Genomic DNA, 15,923 nt, shown 5'->3' with positions numbered 1-15,923 from the left:
TCGTTGGATCTGAAAGGAATTTAAAGTTTAATATGGCTCATCTGTGTGCTCTTTTTTGTTTTCCCTGCAGCAGTTGCCTGCAATTCATATGTGTTTTGAAAGGCTAATCTAAATTTTCCTGTAGCAGAAAAATGATTAGAATTCAGGATATTTCCGAGATTTCGATTCTTCGAAACATAGATTTAATTTAGACAAACTACCCGCATAATCGATCTTTCTGAGTGCCTGCAACTATGATTCTGAATTCGTGCAACTATGACTGCCTTCTTCTCTTCTTCTTCTCAGAGCATTTGAAAATCACTAACACCTTAATCTTGAGAGAAGCAGGCTTAAATATTTTCCATCTTTGCACCCTCCCAAAGTGAGTACCCCCAAGTTAAAAGTCTTCTCCCCAACACGCTTTCACTCCTAGTCAGCCCACCCCAGGCACAGAGCAGAGCAGGGGGCTTCTGTCTAGTGCCACCCCATCACAAATGACACCAGATGAAGAATGACTGTGGGTAGCCTTTCTGGATCAAAGCTAGGCTGGCAGCAAATAACAGCCTGATTTCAGATAGTGGTGCATGTTATTTGAAAAAAAAAAAAAAAATCAGTAACTCATCACAGGTGAAACATCTTGAAATTCCTGTCCTCCCATCCCAGGGTGATAGAGAGAGCCATCTAAAAACGTGACAAGGACCATACCAGGGCCTTGATATTCCACAGAAACAGCTGAGCAATACCAAAAGCCGTGAGTCAGTCCATCCCACACAGTCAGGGCCTGTTTGAACTGTATGGAGGGAGAGTAACAGCTCAAAAGAAACAATCAGGATCTTTTAAAAAGTAGTGGTTTGGAAAAGGTTAAGGATTCTGTGTGTCGGTCATCTAATAATGCGTCTGATCCTAGTCATCACCCTTACATGGTATCAGGATGTGCTTCACAGCTTCCCTTCACCCCCCCCCCATTAAAGGCCCCCCACACAGTGACTGGTCTAGCCAAGGAGTGGTTTCCAGCTCCTGCTAAGTCAGTAACGTAGCCTTCTGGAGCCAGGCTCGTCTGCCAGCTCTCGGGCCTGCCTTGACTTTGTGGGCAAGTGCACGGACTGGTTTTTCCTGGGTAACCCAAATGGGACATAAACTAATTCAAGAAACCCCCTGCTTTCTCCTATTTAACTAGAGCCAATAATACCACCTAAATTCCAGGCAGCCTCCTGCAGAGCCACGAGGCGGCCCAGCACACCACGCTGCCACTCTCAGCCTTTTATTCAGACTACGGCTTCACCTTTTGCCTCCAGAGCAGATGAGTGAAACAAATCAGAGCAGCTTATATGGAAGAAACCTGAGTGCCTACAAGGTGTTTGATAGTATGCTGAGTGCTCGAGGGTAGAGAAGGATTAAGAAAGGAGTCCTTTTCCTCCAGGGACTAACTATCTCTTAGTAGCGAGAGGTAAGATGAACGTATTTGAGTAATCAGTAAACAAAACGCACTCTTCTAAGACCACCCATTATGGCTACCCCTCTGGGATTCCCATCACCCCAGCCTTATTTCGTTAGAAGGGAATTTCGACATAATCTTGTTAGTTCACCACCCCACACATATTTTATTGATGAAGAAATCCAGGCCTAGGGAAACCAAAGTAATATTGCACAAGTCACAGGGCCAGCAAGGAGTGGAGTGAGAACTTGAAACCAAGTTTCTTGTCCTCTGCTTTTATTATTTATTTGGTCTCTTTTTTTTCCCCGTTCATTGAAAAATATCCCCCTATGCTAAGAAATCATCTTGAACTTGAAAGTCACAGGAAGCTCGATTAGCTTCTAAGATCAAATAATAGCACTTCTCCCCGGGTTTTCCCTAAAGGCTCAGGCCTACTGTCCGTGCCAGCAAATGTCTGGGTCATTTGGGAGGGTGGAGGGCTGTGGGAGAGGAGCTGAGAAGGCACCACAGCCAGCACAGAGCGGAGATGAACTTACTGGCCCAAGAACGTGGTGTTGATTTTTTTTTTTCCCCCCGAGTGTAACAGGGATCAAGAAAACTTGGGAGTTCTCCTTCCATCTCTGCCACTGATGTGTCTGAGGCTGGAAGCCAATTCCTTAATCTGTGCCATCCCCCGCTCCCTCCCCGGAGAATGGCACTTGTCTTCTTAATCGAAACTTGTGGGGACACTAAGTACTCAAACACAGGCATGTGTGTGTCTCCACTCCTCAAAGAGTTAATCTTCGCTCGCCCGTCTGAAATACTAAACCACCAGCATTTTCTCACAGCAGAAATGTAGCTGTCATTTTCTCAGCCCAAGCTGGCCTCTCTGTACACAAACAAACGAAAGGTGGGGAGAGGCGGGTGGAGGAAAGTAAGGCAGCACATTTCAGTAAAGGAGAAAACTGTTTTGGGAAACGGGTCAAAAGTTAAGAAGTAAGGCGAGGCAGGTGACAACTCTGAACAACTTACCTTAGAGCCACCACGGACAGACAGACCGGGCCACGGGGTGATCACGCTCTCTCCTTCTTGGGTCACTCCACCTTGGGTCGCTCCGGGCCTCCCTCCACCCTCTCCCGGCCCAGGTAAGCAGGAACAGGCTCCGAAGCAGGAAGTGGAAGTTGTATGCAAATTTCTACCGAGGCTAGGAAGCCTCAGCTCAAAAATCTCCCTGTGGGCAGTGAATCAACAGCCGCGGAGAAGTCACTTTATTTCTTAAAACAGAAACCTCCTTCATTCACTAGAAAAGGCCACTGGCCAATTAGGCTGCATTTTTTTTTTTCGCCACCCAGCTAAGTAACTGCTGAGGAATGTTCCCACTGCCCCGGACCTCAGCGTTGTCGTCGTAGTACCCTGGCCTGAGATGGTGCCCGGGGACCGGATTGAACTTGGGTGTTAAGATCGGTTATTCATTAGCAGCTCCAGAGGAGGAAACTGGGGGCAGATCATGGGGAGGAGTATGAAGCAAAAACTTCTTACTGTCTCTAACTGCATTTGCTGCTCTTAATCACAAAGGGAGGACTCACTGCCCATCCCCCTACACACACGCGCGCACACACACCCCCTGCCCCATCCACAGGCATGAAAAAGTGGCTAGTTTTGAGAACCACCCCCCCCCCCACACACACACAGTCCTCCTCTGGCTGCATTTTTCATGTCCTCAAGTTTATTTCCTCGCCTTTCCTTCTCCTTGCTTAATGAGTGCCTACGGAGTTTATGGCCAAAGGAGATGCTAGAAACAGGACGACCAGGACGGCAGACTGTAATGGGAGCTGTGTTGGCCGCAGCTCTGGAGTCAGAGGGACCCGGGTGTGAACTCAGTTATCCACTGGCCAGTTGGGTGCTGGGCAGGCGCACCGTGCTCCTGGACGCCCCGCCTGCCTGCTGAGTCCCGAGGGTCCGCCCACTCGGCTGGCCACCCCTCTACCCTCGAGCAGGGGACAGGCCCCAGAGCATCCCCATCCAGACCTCCGGGGTCTGCTCAAGTGAGCCATGTGGAGCAGGTTGCTCTATGTTCTGCAAGCAGAGGGAATGCTGCTTGTTTTTAAAACAACATATACAGGGTGTATCCTTACAGTGGAATACTACACAGCTGTTAAAAACCATAAATATTTATTTATGTATATATTTATTTCTACATACAAGGAAAAGTGGCTCTGAGATATTATTTATTGAGAAACATAATCTCATTTTTGCCAAGAGATATGACAAATACATGTGTCTGTGTGTGTGTATATATATATATATATATATATATATTTATTTATTTATTTATTTATTTATGTTTACTCACCATTGGTTCCAACACCTATCACTCTGCCCAGAATGTAGTTGGCAAGTACTACGTATCTGCTAAATGACCAAAAATGACAGAAATGTCTGGAAGAATGCATACTAGACTGTTAAGTGGTGGTCACCTCTAGGGAAAAGGATTGAGGGGAATGGGTCAGAACGGAGGGCTTTTATCCTATTTATAGTATTGATATAAAATATGTATACTATACATATGTATATGTATAGTATACATATGTTGGATTCCTTTTCCCACAAGTGTGTAGTACTTCATTCATTAAAAAAAAAGATTTAAGGGCTTCCCTGGTGGTGCAGTGGTTGAGAATCTGCCTGCCAATGCAGGGGACACGGGTTCAGGCCCTGGTCTGGGAAGATCCCACATGCCGTGGAGCAACTGGGCCCGTGAGCCACAACTGCTGAGCCTGCGCGTCTGGAGCCTGTGCTCTGCAACAAGAGAGGCCGCGATAGTGAGAGGCCCGTGCACCGCGATGAAGAGTGGCCCCCACTTGCCGAAACTAGAGAAAGCCCTCGCACAGAAACGAAGACTCAACACGGCCAAAAATAAATAAATAAATAAATAAATAAATAAACCCAAAAAGTTAAAAAAAAAAAAATTGTATTTATTACCTTGGCCTTGAGCTTTCTGCCTCAAAATTATTATTATAATAATCTTTTTTTAGTTTAGGGGAAAATATCTTTTTTTTGCATATGGAGCAGTTGATACCAGGATACTTTGAAAAAGCTATCAGTATTAGGAGATGAGAATAGAAAAGACACGAAGAATGACAAGAGGAGGAAAAAAGAGGGAGATCAAAGAAAGGGCAGGGTGAAGATAATTTTCATTTCTCTTAGATGCCCTTAAATGGATTGGGAAAAGCCTGAAAGATGCTTCTGTCAAGTACTGCCTTTGGAATACAACCCATCAGCAAGAACAAGAGGAATCTTTTTTTCCAATTCTCCCACCAACTGTTTCCCCAGATGTGAGCCTAAGGGAGATACCAAGTGTTGCAGTGCTGCTTTTAATTGCTGGTAGCTGGGCCTTCCTCCCATCTCAGTTTATCCCGAGCAGAAAGGCAGCACTTGGGGTAGGAGTTAACGGTTCCTACCTAGGAGCCCTTGCTGGGGCCCCACTGGAAAGCGGCCTGAGGATGTAAACTGTTTAGAGAGGGTATCCTGAACACAAGAAACTTCCATCTGAACATGCCTGAGGCAGTTACAGTGAAATATGGATGACAGGGAAAGTGTCAGAGAGCCTAGGAAATGAACACCTCCGGCCCCCAGGAGTACCCCCTGCTGTTCTCAGGCTAATACACACACCCTTTTAGCTGGCATCACAGGACACGAACTCTTTTTTAAAGTTTTTTTTTTTTAACACACTTTCTTCTAAATTTCTTTTTTTTTTTTTTTAATTTATTTAATTTATTTATTTATGGCTGTGTTGGGTCTTCATTTCTGTGCGAGGGCTTTCTCTAGTTGCGGCAAGTGGGGGCCACTCCTCATCGCGGTGCGCGGGTCTCTTACTGTTGCGGCCTCTCTTGTTGCGGAGCACAGGCTCCAGACGCGCAGGCTCAGTAGTTGTGGCTCATGGGCCTAGTTGCTCCGCGGCATGTGGGATCTTTCCAGACCAGGGCTCGAACCCGTGTCCCCTGCATTGGCAGGCAGATTCTCAACCACTGCGCCACCAGGGAAGCCCACGAACTCTTTTTTAAAAAAATATTTCTCATTTATTTATTTATTCATTTATTAATTTATTTTGGTTGCACCGGGTCTTAGATGCAGCATGCGGGATCTTCAGTGGCGGTGTGCGTGCAGGATCTAGTTCCCTGACCAGGGATCGAACCCTCGCCCCCTGCATTGGGAACATGCAATCTCACCCACTGGACCACCAGGGAAGTCCCAGGAGAGGAACTCTTCACTGAGGACCTACCATATACTATTTGTTAGTGCATTTTATCCTGCAAAGGGTCCTGTGAGATGCATTTACTACTGTCATTCCCACTTTACCTTTGAGGTATCTGAGGCTCAAGACTTGGAGTAACCTCTCCAGGGTCACCCAGCTAGTCTGTGGAGGATTCCTGAACTGTCACTTCTAGGTGGATGTTACCTCCCCTTCCTTTGTTGCCCTGCTGTAGTCTGTCCTTCCTATGTGCTTGGATGGAGCCCACATAACTTGCTTTCTTGGCACAATTCTTGACAACGCTTAATGTGGGTGGGGAAAGGTGTAGGCAATAAAAGGGTGGGGCTGAGACTGTGCCAGTTACCATGCTGCAGTGTTTATATGGTGATGGCTGCTGTGTACATAATAGGTAGAGTAGTCAAGCGGTGGGCCAGCCCTCTCCCTCTAGGTAAAAGTCTAGGAGGGGAGGATTTGTGTTTGCCAGATTCTAGAGTTGCTCAGTATTCTTGCAAAAGGCATAATTCCATAAAGGTCAGCTTTCCCCACCTTTGTAAACAAAACCGTTTGGACCTAATGCCCAGAACTTGCCATTCTACAGCTTTAATAGTTGGAAAGAAAGGAAAAAAGAAAAAAGGAAAAGATCCATTCCTTGGACAAACCTTGATTTTCCATTTTTAAATGCTATGATTTTAAGTGCTGAAATGGCAGAGTGAAACTATGACACACCATGAGGAAGAGAAGGAAACTCCTGTCCTGCATTTCTCTGAGGATGGTCCTCACCCAAAGTGTCCCTAGCATTGGCTAACTCTCCCCATAGCTCAGTTCTGGCGTCACTGCTGGAACCGAGGCAGGAAGAAGAGAAACGCCCAGGCTCCCAGTGCCTGGTCCTGCCCTTCTGGCTAACTCCAGTCCCACAACCTTTAGTGAGCCTTGCCTTATTCCAGATGTGCACTGGGTGCTAGGCACGCAAACTGTAAGATTCTCAACATGTTCTTGTGTCTCTTTCGGAAGCAAAAACTGTGGAGATACAGGCAGTTCGAAATAAACTAGCCACTAGACAAAGCCGTAGAGCCACTGGTTACTTCTCCACTGCTTTGGTGGGATGTTTCTAGTCCAGAGGGTCAGCCAGACGCAGGCAGAAGCCAGAGCCCATCACCACCCTTCTCACCCACCCCCGCTGAGCCCCGGGATCCTGCCCCACCGTCCAGGTGGCCCTCCTTCTCAGTGAGTTGCCCTCTAGAACTGTTTCCTGTTCTGTCAGCTGATTCAGTCAGGACCTCACAAATCTAGCAGAGAGGTCCTGGAAACACAAACTCTCACGTGGAAAGGATTACCTCTCAATCTTTTTCTTTTCGAGAGGTTCCTTGAGCCCCGTACAGATTTATTCATCTCCTTCCCCTACAAAGGGTATATTGGGAACAGCACCTTCTGTCAAGCTACAAAAGCTCTGTCATTCCATTACCCCAGGGCAATGGCGTCTATTCACCTTACATTTGCATACTTAAAGGGGAACACTTGAAAGTTCTGGAAAAGCCAAAGATTATCTGCTCCAAGGTGACTTTCCTCAGACTGGTCAACTGGACCTGAAGTGGTTGGCAGCATCTCTTGCTAAAAAGTGATTAAATCCTAACAAACTGAGCTCCCCATTACTACCAGTACAATAATAACAGCTAACCTCAGCACTTGAGCGTTCTAAGAACTTTGTGTGCATTTATTTACTCACTTAACTGTTCACAGTACCCCTGTGAGATAGGTACCAGAAGATTAGCTAGCATTTATTATCTACTATATGTCAAGTGATTTTCATTATCTGTATAATGAAGTGGAAAATTTTATTCACCAGAATTCCAGACAGCTGCTTTCCAAGAGAGAAAAGCACACAGAGACCAGATTCTACTTCCTGTGGAGGCTGAACACAGAAGAGCAAGTCAGATGAGAGAGGAACGTTTGGAAAGGGATGATGAGAAAGTAGCACGAGCCCCACAGAGGAGGTGGAGGAGACACAGAGTAGTAGTGAGAGAGCAGGAGGGATCCTCTGCCCTTCAAGAAAGTCTGTGATAAATAATCCCATGTTATTCTCCAAGTCTCCTCTGTACTCATTTGTTTGACTTTTGGACATGTACATGGGCAGCTTTATTCAGGTTATATTTAAAAATTAGGATGGTTAGGGCAGAAGAACTAAATAAACATTTCTCCAAAGGAGACATACAGATGGCCAACAGGCACATGAAAAGATGCTCAAATCGCTAATTATTAGAAAAATGCAAATCAAAACTACAATGAGGTGTCACCTCACATGGGTCAGAATGGCCATCCTTAAAAAGTCTATAAATAATAAATGCTGGAGAGGGTGTGGAGAAAAGGGAACCCTCCTACACTGTTGGTGGGAATGTAAATTGGTACAGTCACTATGGAGAACAGTATGGAGGTTCCTTAAAAAAACTAAAAATAGGGACTTCCCTGGTGGTGCAGTGGTTAAGAATCCGCCTGCCAATGCAGGGGACACAGGTTCAAGCCCTGGTCTGGGAAGATCCCACATGCTGCAGAGCAACTAAGCCTGTGCACCACAACTACTGAGCCTGTGCTTTAAAGCCGGCGCGCCACAACTACTGAGCCCGCGAGCCACAACTACTGAAGCCCATGCGCCTAGAGCCCGTGCTCCGCAACAAGAGAAGCCACCGCAATGAGAAGCCCACGCACCACAATGAAGAGTAGCCCCCACTCACCGCAACTAGAGAAAGCCTGCGCGCAGCAACGAAGACCCAGTGTAGCCATAAATAAATAAATAAATAAATAAACAAACAAAAACTAAAAGGAGAGTTACTATATGATCCAGCAATCTCACTCCTGGGCATATATCTGGAAAAGATGAAAACTAATTTGAAAAGATACATGCACCCCAATGTTCATAGCAGCACTAGTGCTTACAATAGCCAAGACATGGAAGCAAGCTAAGTGTCCATTGACAGATGAATGGATAAAGAAGATGTGGTACATATATACAATGGAATATTACTCAGCCATAAAAAAGAATAAACTAATGCCATTTGCAACAACATGGATGGACCTAGAGATTATCATACTAAGTGAAGTAAGTCAAAGACAAATATCATGTGATATCACTTATATGTGGAATCTAAAATATGATACAGAAGAACTTATTTACAAAACAGAAACAGACTCACGGACATCGAGACAAGACTTATGGTTACTGAAGGGGAAGGGTGGGGAAGGATAAATTGGGAGTATGGGATTAACGGATGCACACTACCATATATAAAATAGATAAACAACAAGGACTTACTGTATAGCACAGGGAACTATATTGAATATCTTGTAATAAACTATAATGGAAAAGAATAGAAAAAAGAATATATGTATACATATACATGCATAACCAAATCACTTTGCTGTACACCTGAAACTAACACAATATTGTAAATCAACTATACTTCAATTAAAAAAAATTAGGATAGTTACTATAAAAAAAGAGAAAATAACAAGTGTCAGGGAGAACGCAGAGAAATTGGAATCCATGTGCACCATTGGTGGAATGTGAAATGGTGCAGCCTGTGTGAAAAATAGTATGGCAATTTCTCAAAAAATTAAAAATAGAATTACCATATGACCCAATAATTCCATTTCTGGGTATATACCCAGAAGAACTGAGGGTCTCAAAGAAACCCTCAAGTAAAGAGAGTCTTGAAGAGAAATTTGTACACCATGTTCATAGTAGCATTATACACTACAGCCAAGGTAGAAGGCAACCCAAGTGTCCATCGATGGATGGATGGATAAACAAAATGTGGTATACACATGCAATGGAATATTAATCAGCCTTATAAAAGGAAGGAATTTCTGACATGTACTATGACAGGGATGAACCTGGAGGACATTATTCTAAGTGAAATAAGCCAGTCATAAAAGGACAAGTACTGTATGATTCCACTTAGCTGAGGCACCTAGAGCAGTCAAATTCATAGAGACAGAAAGTAGAATGGTGGTTATCAAAGACTGAGAAGAGGCAGGAATGCAGAGTTATTGCTTAATGGGTATAGAGTTTCAGTTTTGCAAGATGAAAAGAGTTCTGGAAATAAATAGTGGTGCTGGTTACACAACAATGTGAATGTACTTAATGCCACTGAATTGTACACTTAAAAGTGGTTAAGACGGTAAATTTTATGTTATTTCATCACAATTAAAATAAAATAGTCCCCAAAGCAGGCCTGCATGGTGGGTTTTATTTCCCTCATTTTACAGGTGAGGAAATTAAGGTGCACAGAAGTCAGGCAGCTTGTTAGGGCTGCACAGCTGGGTTTCAGACCAGAGCTGACTCCCTAAGAAAGCCACGCCTCTCCCCTGCACCGGGCTGCCCAGTACCCACCGGGGGCTCAAGGTGGGTGCGGACATATGCTGAGGCCACACAGATTCACCTCCTTCCTGTGCCCTTTACCCTCTCTAGACTGTCCTTTCTCCAGCACCGGTTACCGGTTTTTCTAGTATCCTTATTCTCTCTTCTGCCTTTCCCTCATCAAAAGGTCCTCTCAGGAAAAAACCTGATCCCTCATTTATACCTCAGCTACATGGTGTGAATTTAAATCACTGTGCTACCTCTCTGAGGGGCGCTTGCATTTTAAGCTTCAGCACTCTCTATGAAATGAAAGCCTTTGTTCCATGTTCAAGGAATTTCAGGCATCAGGGAGCAAGCAGGAAGGAACCGGAGGGTGCTGGTGGCAGGTAGGACAACTATAACCCAGAGAAATGCATTAAATGGTGGGAATTGGGGTGCAAAGTTAGAAGGCAGATATATTTTATGGACAGACTGATCTTTCAAGGCTCCACAAAGATGTGAGGTGTGGGTGCGAGGGAGGTAGGTGGACAGTTCTTGTTAAGCTTTCCCCACTGAGCAAACTGGGCTGCCTGACCTCCAGACTCCAAACTTTTGTTTGTCGTCAGAATCTAGAGGGTTGATTTCCTCAGGGTGTTGTTTCCCTGACAGTTCTCAATGCCTCTTCTCTTCCTGTTACATCGTGAAATTCCAGTCTAAAGCAGCTGGCTGCAGTAGCTGGAGATCTCTGCCCAAAGATCTGAGCAATCATTCCTTTAGTGTCAAGAATGCATCTCATCTGCTCACTGATGTAGCGTGTTGTGTAGAACCCAAGGCAACTCATGTGGACATGAATGCTTGTCTTCTGGGCACTCACAACCTAAGACTGAGCATTCCCAAGGGTGGGAAAGACACTACACCAATAGCATCTGGGTTAAGAGCCTGGGCTGCAAGTTTGGCTGCCGGACTAGTCTCTCGACCACCTCCTGCTAGCTGTGTGACCTTAGGGAAGTTCTTAACCTCTTTGTACCTCGGTTTCTTAATCTGGATAATGGGAGACATAAGGTATCTCTTTCATTGGCGGTCAAGGCTCCCCATGCACTGATTCTGGCTGCTGCCTTTGTGTAAAGAAGACATCTCCTTTCCTCCAGGGGCACGAGACCTCTGCTCCAGCACAGAGCTTGGTGGGTGGGGGACCAGGGTTGATTTTGCCTTCTCAGCCGGGCGCCAACTGCATAACTAACTGTGTACCACAGCCCTGAGATTGTTATGGAAGATTAGATAAAATGACCTCTGTGCAGTGTCTGGCATTGCACTTGATAAATATTAGCTAGTATTATAATAATAAGTATTAAATAAATGCATAATTCAATTAGTATACCAAGAGTCAGTTATCGGTCAATACTGTAAAGGAAAAAAACTCAACAAAATAGTAGATGATATTAAAATATTCGTATGCAGCAATAAGATATTCTTATGCTAACAGTTAAATAAGGGTGTGTTGTATGTTAGAGAATTTACTGCAAATCAGAGAATCCAAACACATGTGAGGATCCAGTTGAGCAAAAACCAAAGGCCCAACCACGTACCTCTTGAGGGCTTTTGCCGGCTCTGTTCTGCGTTCTGTTCTGGGAGCAGAGTGACCACCTCACCTCTCAGGCCACCTGAAAGCTTAGGTATTACAAGCAGACTTGTCTTCACTTGCTCAGCTTGTTGCCTTGATGCTCACACCTTCCTGGCAGGAGAAAAATTATGTATTCTTTTAATTTAAAAGATCTTCCCTTTCAGCTTTGCCTGGCTGGCAGATTGCATACAGAAGAAAGCGTAAACAGGGATAGCGGTGGTTCCACCTGTAAGAAAGATGCTCTTAGAACTTCATCTTAAAAACAATAGGCCAGTAAATTTTACTCGTGTATGTGTGTGTGTGTGTCAGAGAGAGAGAGAGAGAGTTGTAACTTTTAGGTTACGTCAAAACCCCCCAAACTCCACAACCCTTTTTTTTTTTTTGGCCGTGCTATTCGGTGGCATGCGGAATCTTAGTTCCCTGATCAGGGATCGAACCCACATACCCTGCAGTGGAAGCACAGGGTCTTAACCACTGGACCGCCAGGGAAGTCCCTCCACAACCTTTTTTTTCTATAGCTATTCTACCTCTCCTCGTGAGCTCCCATTCCACTAAATTGTGGGGAAAGGACCATATGCTTGCCAGTGAGAGTAATTCAGTCTCCTTCAGTTCTGTCTCTCCTTGGTAATTATTGAACATTTTGGCATTTCTCCCTCTTTCTCTTCGGCATAGGGTCTAGATGTAGAGGAGAGCCTGTGGGTCTTCCCATTAGTGAAGGCAGAGCCTCAGGTCCATGTTGGGGTTTTCTGTTCTCTGTGAAAACAGTGTCCCACTGGGCACCTTGCTCTTATCTGAAGATGGTGACAACGCGAGCACCTTCTAAGTGCTCACCTCGGCTCTCCTGGAGGGTAAGCTGACTTGTTCTTCACCTTCCCCGGGACACTCTCTCAGGGAACTGGACCAAGCTTGGTGCAGCTCAACCCAGTTTGGGTTGTTGATGTCTGAGCGGAGGCTCAGTGTGAACCCCAGCATTCACTCTCTTCTTCTGCCATAGTAGTAGAATCTTTTGTTGGGCAAATGGCTCCCCAGAATAAAGACCCTGTTACCCAGCCTTCCTGTCAGTAGGGATGGCCATGTGGACTAAGTTCTGATCAAGAAATGAGAAGTGTCATGCCCTTTGAGCAAAGGGGCATGTCTTCCTCTTCTTCCCTTTCTCATTGGCTAGAGCGTGGATTTGGTGGTGGGGGTGAGCTGTTGGGGGACCATGTGGTGACAGCAACACCCTAAGGATGGGGGAGCAACAAGAGGAAAGGAGTCTGGGTCCCTGATAACACCAGAACCGATATCCTAGATATGTAATGTTGTACAAGACTCCTACTGGGCTCTGATTTGATTGTCTTACTGGAATTTTCACACTAAAATTGCATCTGAAACCATTTTCCCCCCAAGAGCTTTAGGTAGAGGATAGATTTTCCTTGAAGCTTATTAATCACCTTGAGAAGAGCTCAACCATAGAAAGGATTTGAGGACTAAGACAGGCCTTGGAACAGAATGGGATACTAAGCTCTTCCCCTCTTGGGGCCTCCCGGATAGGGCCAGGCCCCAGGAGAGAGGGCACGTCCTCTGAAGGGAGGGAAGCTCGTCTAAGCGAGGAAGTTGCCGGCTGGGACTCCCTGAAGATGGCCTAGTTCGGGGTTGGAAACATACAAGCAAAGAAGAGCCTGCCTCTGACAGTCATTGAGGCTGACAAGGAAGCTGAGGCCATGAGACCCTCACAACGCACCAGACAACCTCCCTCTCTCGTACACACACACACACGGTAGAAATGTCAGCCTTCTGGGGAGCTTTCAGGCCCTTTGAGAGGCTGGGTTTCCAGCAATTTGTGGGGCTCAAGTCCTCACCCTTTGACTATTTTAAAGGAAGTGTTACTCGGCATTTGGGTGAGAGGGAGAAGGCTGGTGCTAACAACCTGGGAAGGAGGTGATGTGTGTCTTTGACCTTTTTTCATTAATCGTTTCCCTTCATCGGTTCTGGGTGCCCTTCTTTCAGGGCACCATCTTCCCGGGAGACTCCTCGCACAGAGGCTGCTGCCTGTTCTGTCTCACCTCCTCACTGGCTGCCCGCTCTGGGCCTCCCAGCGTGACTGCCACGTGGCCCTTTGCCCTCCTTGACCCTTTCCTGCCCCGGATCTGCCCCAACTCTCTGCCTTCCGAGGGCACACTAGCTTCCGATACTCTCCCCGAGGTAGAAACAGAGTAGGAAATGGAAGCTTAAGCCACTTCCCCAAGGCCACAGGCTAGTCCGTGGTGGAGCTGGGAATTTAACCCTTGCAATCCAACTCCAGGCTCTGGACTCCTTGTCCTGAGTCCTCCAGACTTTAGAAATCATCCTTCCTTTAACAAATAAATAAAATGCCTTAAGTCCATCTCCTGCATCCTGTGGGAAGTCCAGTGCCTCCCCAACATTTCCAAGGGCTCCTGGGGGGTGAATGGTGAGTCATGTCCTCCTGGGTATTCCCACTTAAATTCCTGATCCTTTGAGTCCTCTTGCCTCCAACATGTGGGGTCCTCTCTCTCCTTCCCTCACCCCGTGCAGGAGCACTGTCTCCCCACCGATTCCCCAAAGCACACCTAAGCCCAAACCAGCACGTTAAGCGTGTTCTTAAGGATTGGGGATGCGTGGTGATAACAGAGAGCCACCATGCCATAGCAGAGCTCAGGAAAGAGCTGCAAACTCAAAATGGGGCAAGCCTATAATGCAGGCCCACTCCTACATTTACAGGGATGGGGCAAGAAAGCACTGGAAGCCCAACTCTCACCCTCTCTCCCATGCCCTTCCTAACACCAGCTACATCCTGCACACGAGGGACCTCAGCTGTGAACACTGTGGCACGTGTTTAAACTCTGAATCACCCCCTTTGGGAAGAGGCCTGCATAGCATCAGGGAATTCCAAGGTCCTGAAGGACGGGGAGAGACTCGGTGTAGACACACCCCACTGGCCCCATGCAGTGGTGTGCCGGTTAGCACAGGCTCTTGAGAGTCAAATCATTGCTTCCTGGACTTCCCTGGTGGCGCAGTGGTTGAGAATCTGCCTGCCAAGGCAGGGGACACGGGTTCAAGCCCTGGTCTGGGAGGATCCCACATGCTGCGGAGCAGCTAAGCCCGTGCGCCACAACTACTGAAGCCCGCGCGCCTAGAGCCCGTGCTCCACGACAAGAGAAGCCACCGCAATGAGAAGCCCGTGCACCGCAAGGAAGAGTAGCCCCCGCTCACCGCAACTAGAGAAAGCCCGCGTGCAGCAACGAAGACCCAATGCAGCCAAAAACAAATAAGTAAATTTATATAAAAAAAAAAAAAAAGTCATTGCTTCCTAACTTCACTTTCAGGGCGTTGCACTGGTAGCTTGAAATCAGCTGTGTTGTGGGAGGAGTGGAAACTGGCAAACATTTCAATCTACAAATCAACCTTTTTTTTTCTGGATAGCCTGTTTATCAGTGCACCCCCGGACCATGGATACCTCCCACCACACACAGGGGCACAGCCAGAAAAAGCCCAGATTGGAGCCCTCTAAGGCAGTGGTTCTCAGATTTTGCTACGTATTAGAATCACCTGAGAGTTCTGGTGGTGAGTTGTCAGTATTTTTAAAAGTTTCCTGGGCAATTCCAATGCACAGCCAAAGCTGCAGACCAATGCTCTAAAAACATGGCTTATGAAAATTTAGTGTACATATAAATTGCCTGGGGAGCTTTGACATGACAGATTCTGGTCCAGTAAAGTCTGGGGTGGGGCCTGGGATTCTGCATTTTTAACAAGCTCTTAGGCGCTACTGATGCTGCTATTCTGTGGACCACAATTTAAGCAGCAAAATTCTACAGCACAGGCCCGAGGAGGTATCGCTATTCTGAGGACCCGCAGCTTTGCCTGTCATGGAGAGTTTCTCACTGGAGTTACTTTTCTCCTTAAGCCCTGACCTTAGCCATTTTTGGAGCCTATTCTGATCCCTTTTACCCTATTCTGGGTAATGGGGCACAAGTCTCCCTTGATGCCTGGGGGGAAGCCCCTAATTCCTACAACCTCGTTATGCAGATGACTTCGGTTCTCCTGGCAGATGATGCCAGAATGCTCACCTTTCATAACCAAACAGGTGTTTTCCTAAACAATCAAGCCATTTTTCTTCTGCTTCCTCTCCTCCTCACCCCGTCCAACTACCCTCCATCTCTAGAATTCAGACATGCACCTATAGTGGTTTATTTTTTGTATCATTTGTTTTCCTTTCCTGTGTTGGCAAAGACTGAGACTTAGTGATAAGGGCTCTGATGCAGGTGTGAACAACCTACACGGAGCAGACGATGTGGGATGAGAACAAGGTAGGACGTGTAGAAGAGGGACC

The 15,923-nt window shown here is 46.3% G+C and overlaps 1 protein-coding gene across 2 annotated transcripts in view; it reads right to left on the bottom strand.

Annotated features, from left to right (window-relative positions):
• TRAF3IP2 (TRAF3 interacting protein 2) overlaps positions 1–2,882 on the bottom strand; it is a 41,110-nt gene extending 38,228 nt beyond the window's left edge. The window contains exon 1 of one of the 2 annotated variants that reach the window (XM_007190712.2): positions 2,426–2,882. The gene's annotated coding sequence lies outside the window, so the exon portion shown is untranslated. The remainder of the gene's footprint in view (positions 1–2,425) is intronic. The other variant, XM_007190711.3, reaches the window with a different exon arrangement.
• Positions 2,883–15,923: the final 13,041 nt, after the last annotated feature.

The sequence above is a fragment of the Balaenoptera acutorostrata genome, chromosome 14, assembly GCF_949987535.1.
Source record: "Balaenoptera acutorostrata chromosome 14, mBalAcu1.1, whole genome shotgun sequence".
Lineage (NCBI taxonomy): Eukaryota > Metazoa > Chordata > Mammalia > Artiodactyla > Balaenopteridae > Balaenoptera > Balaenoptera acutorostrata.
This window is presented reverse-complemented; position numbering and strand designations above follow the sequence as displayed.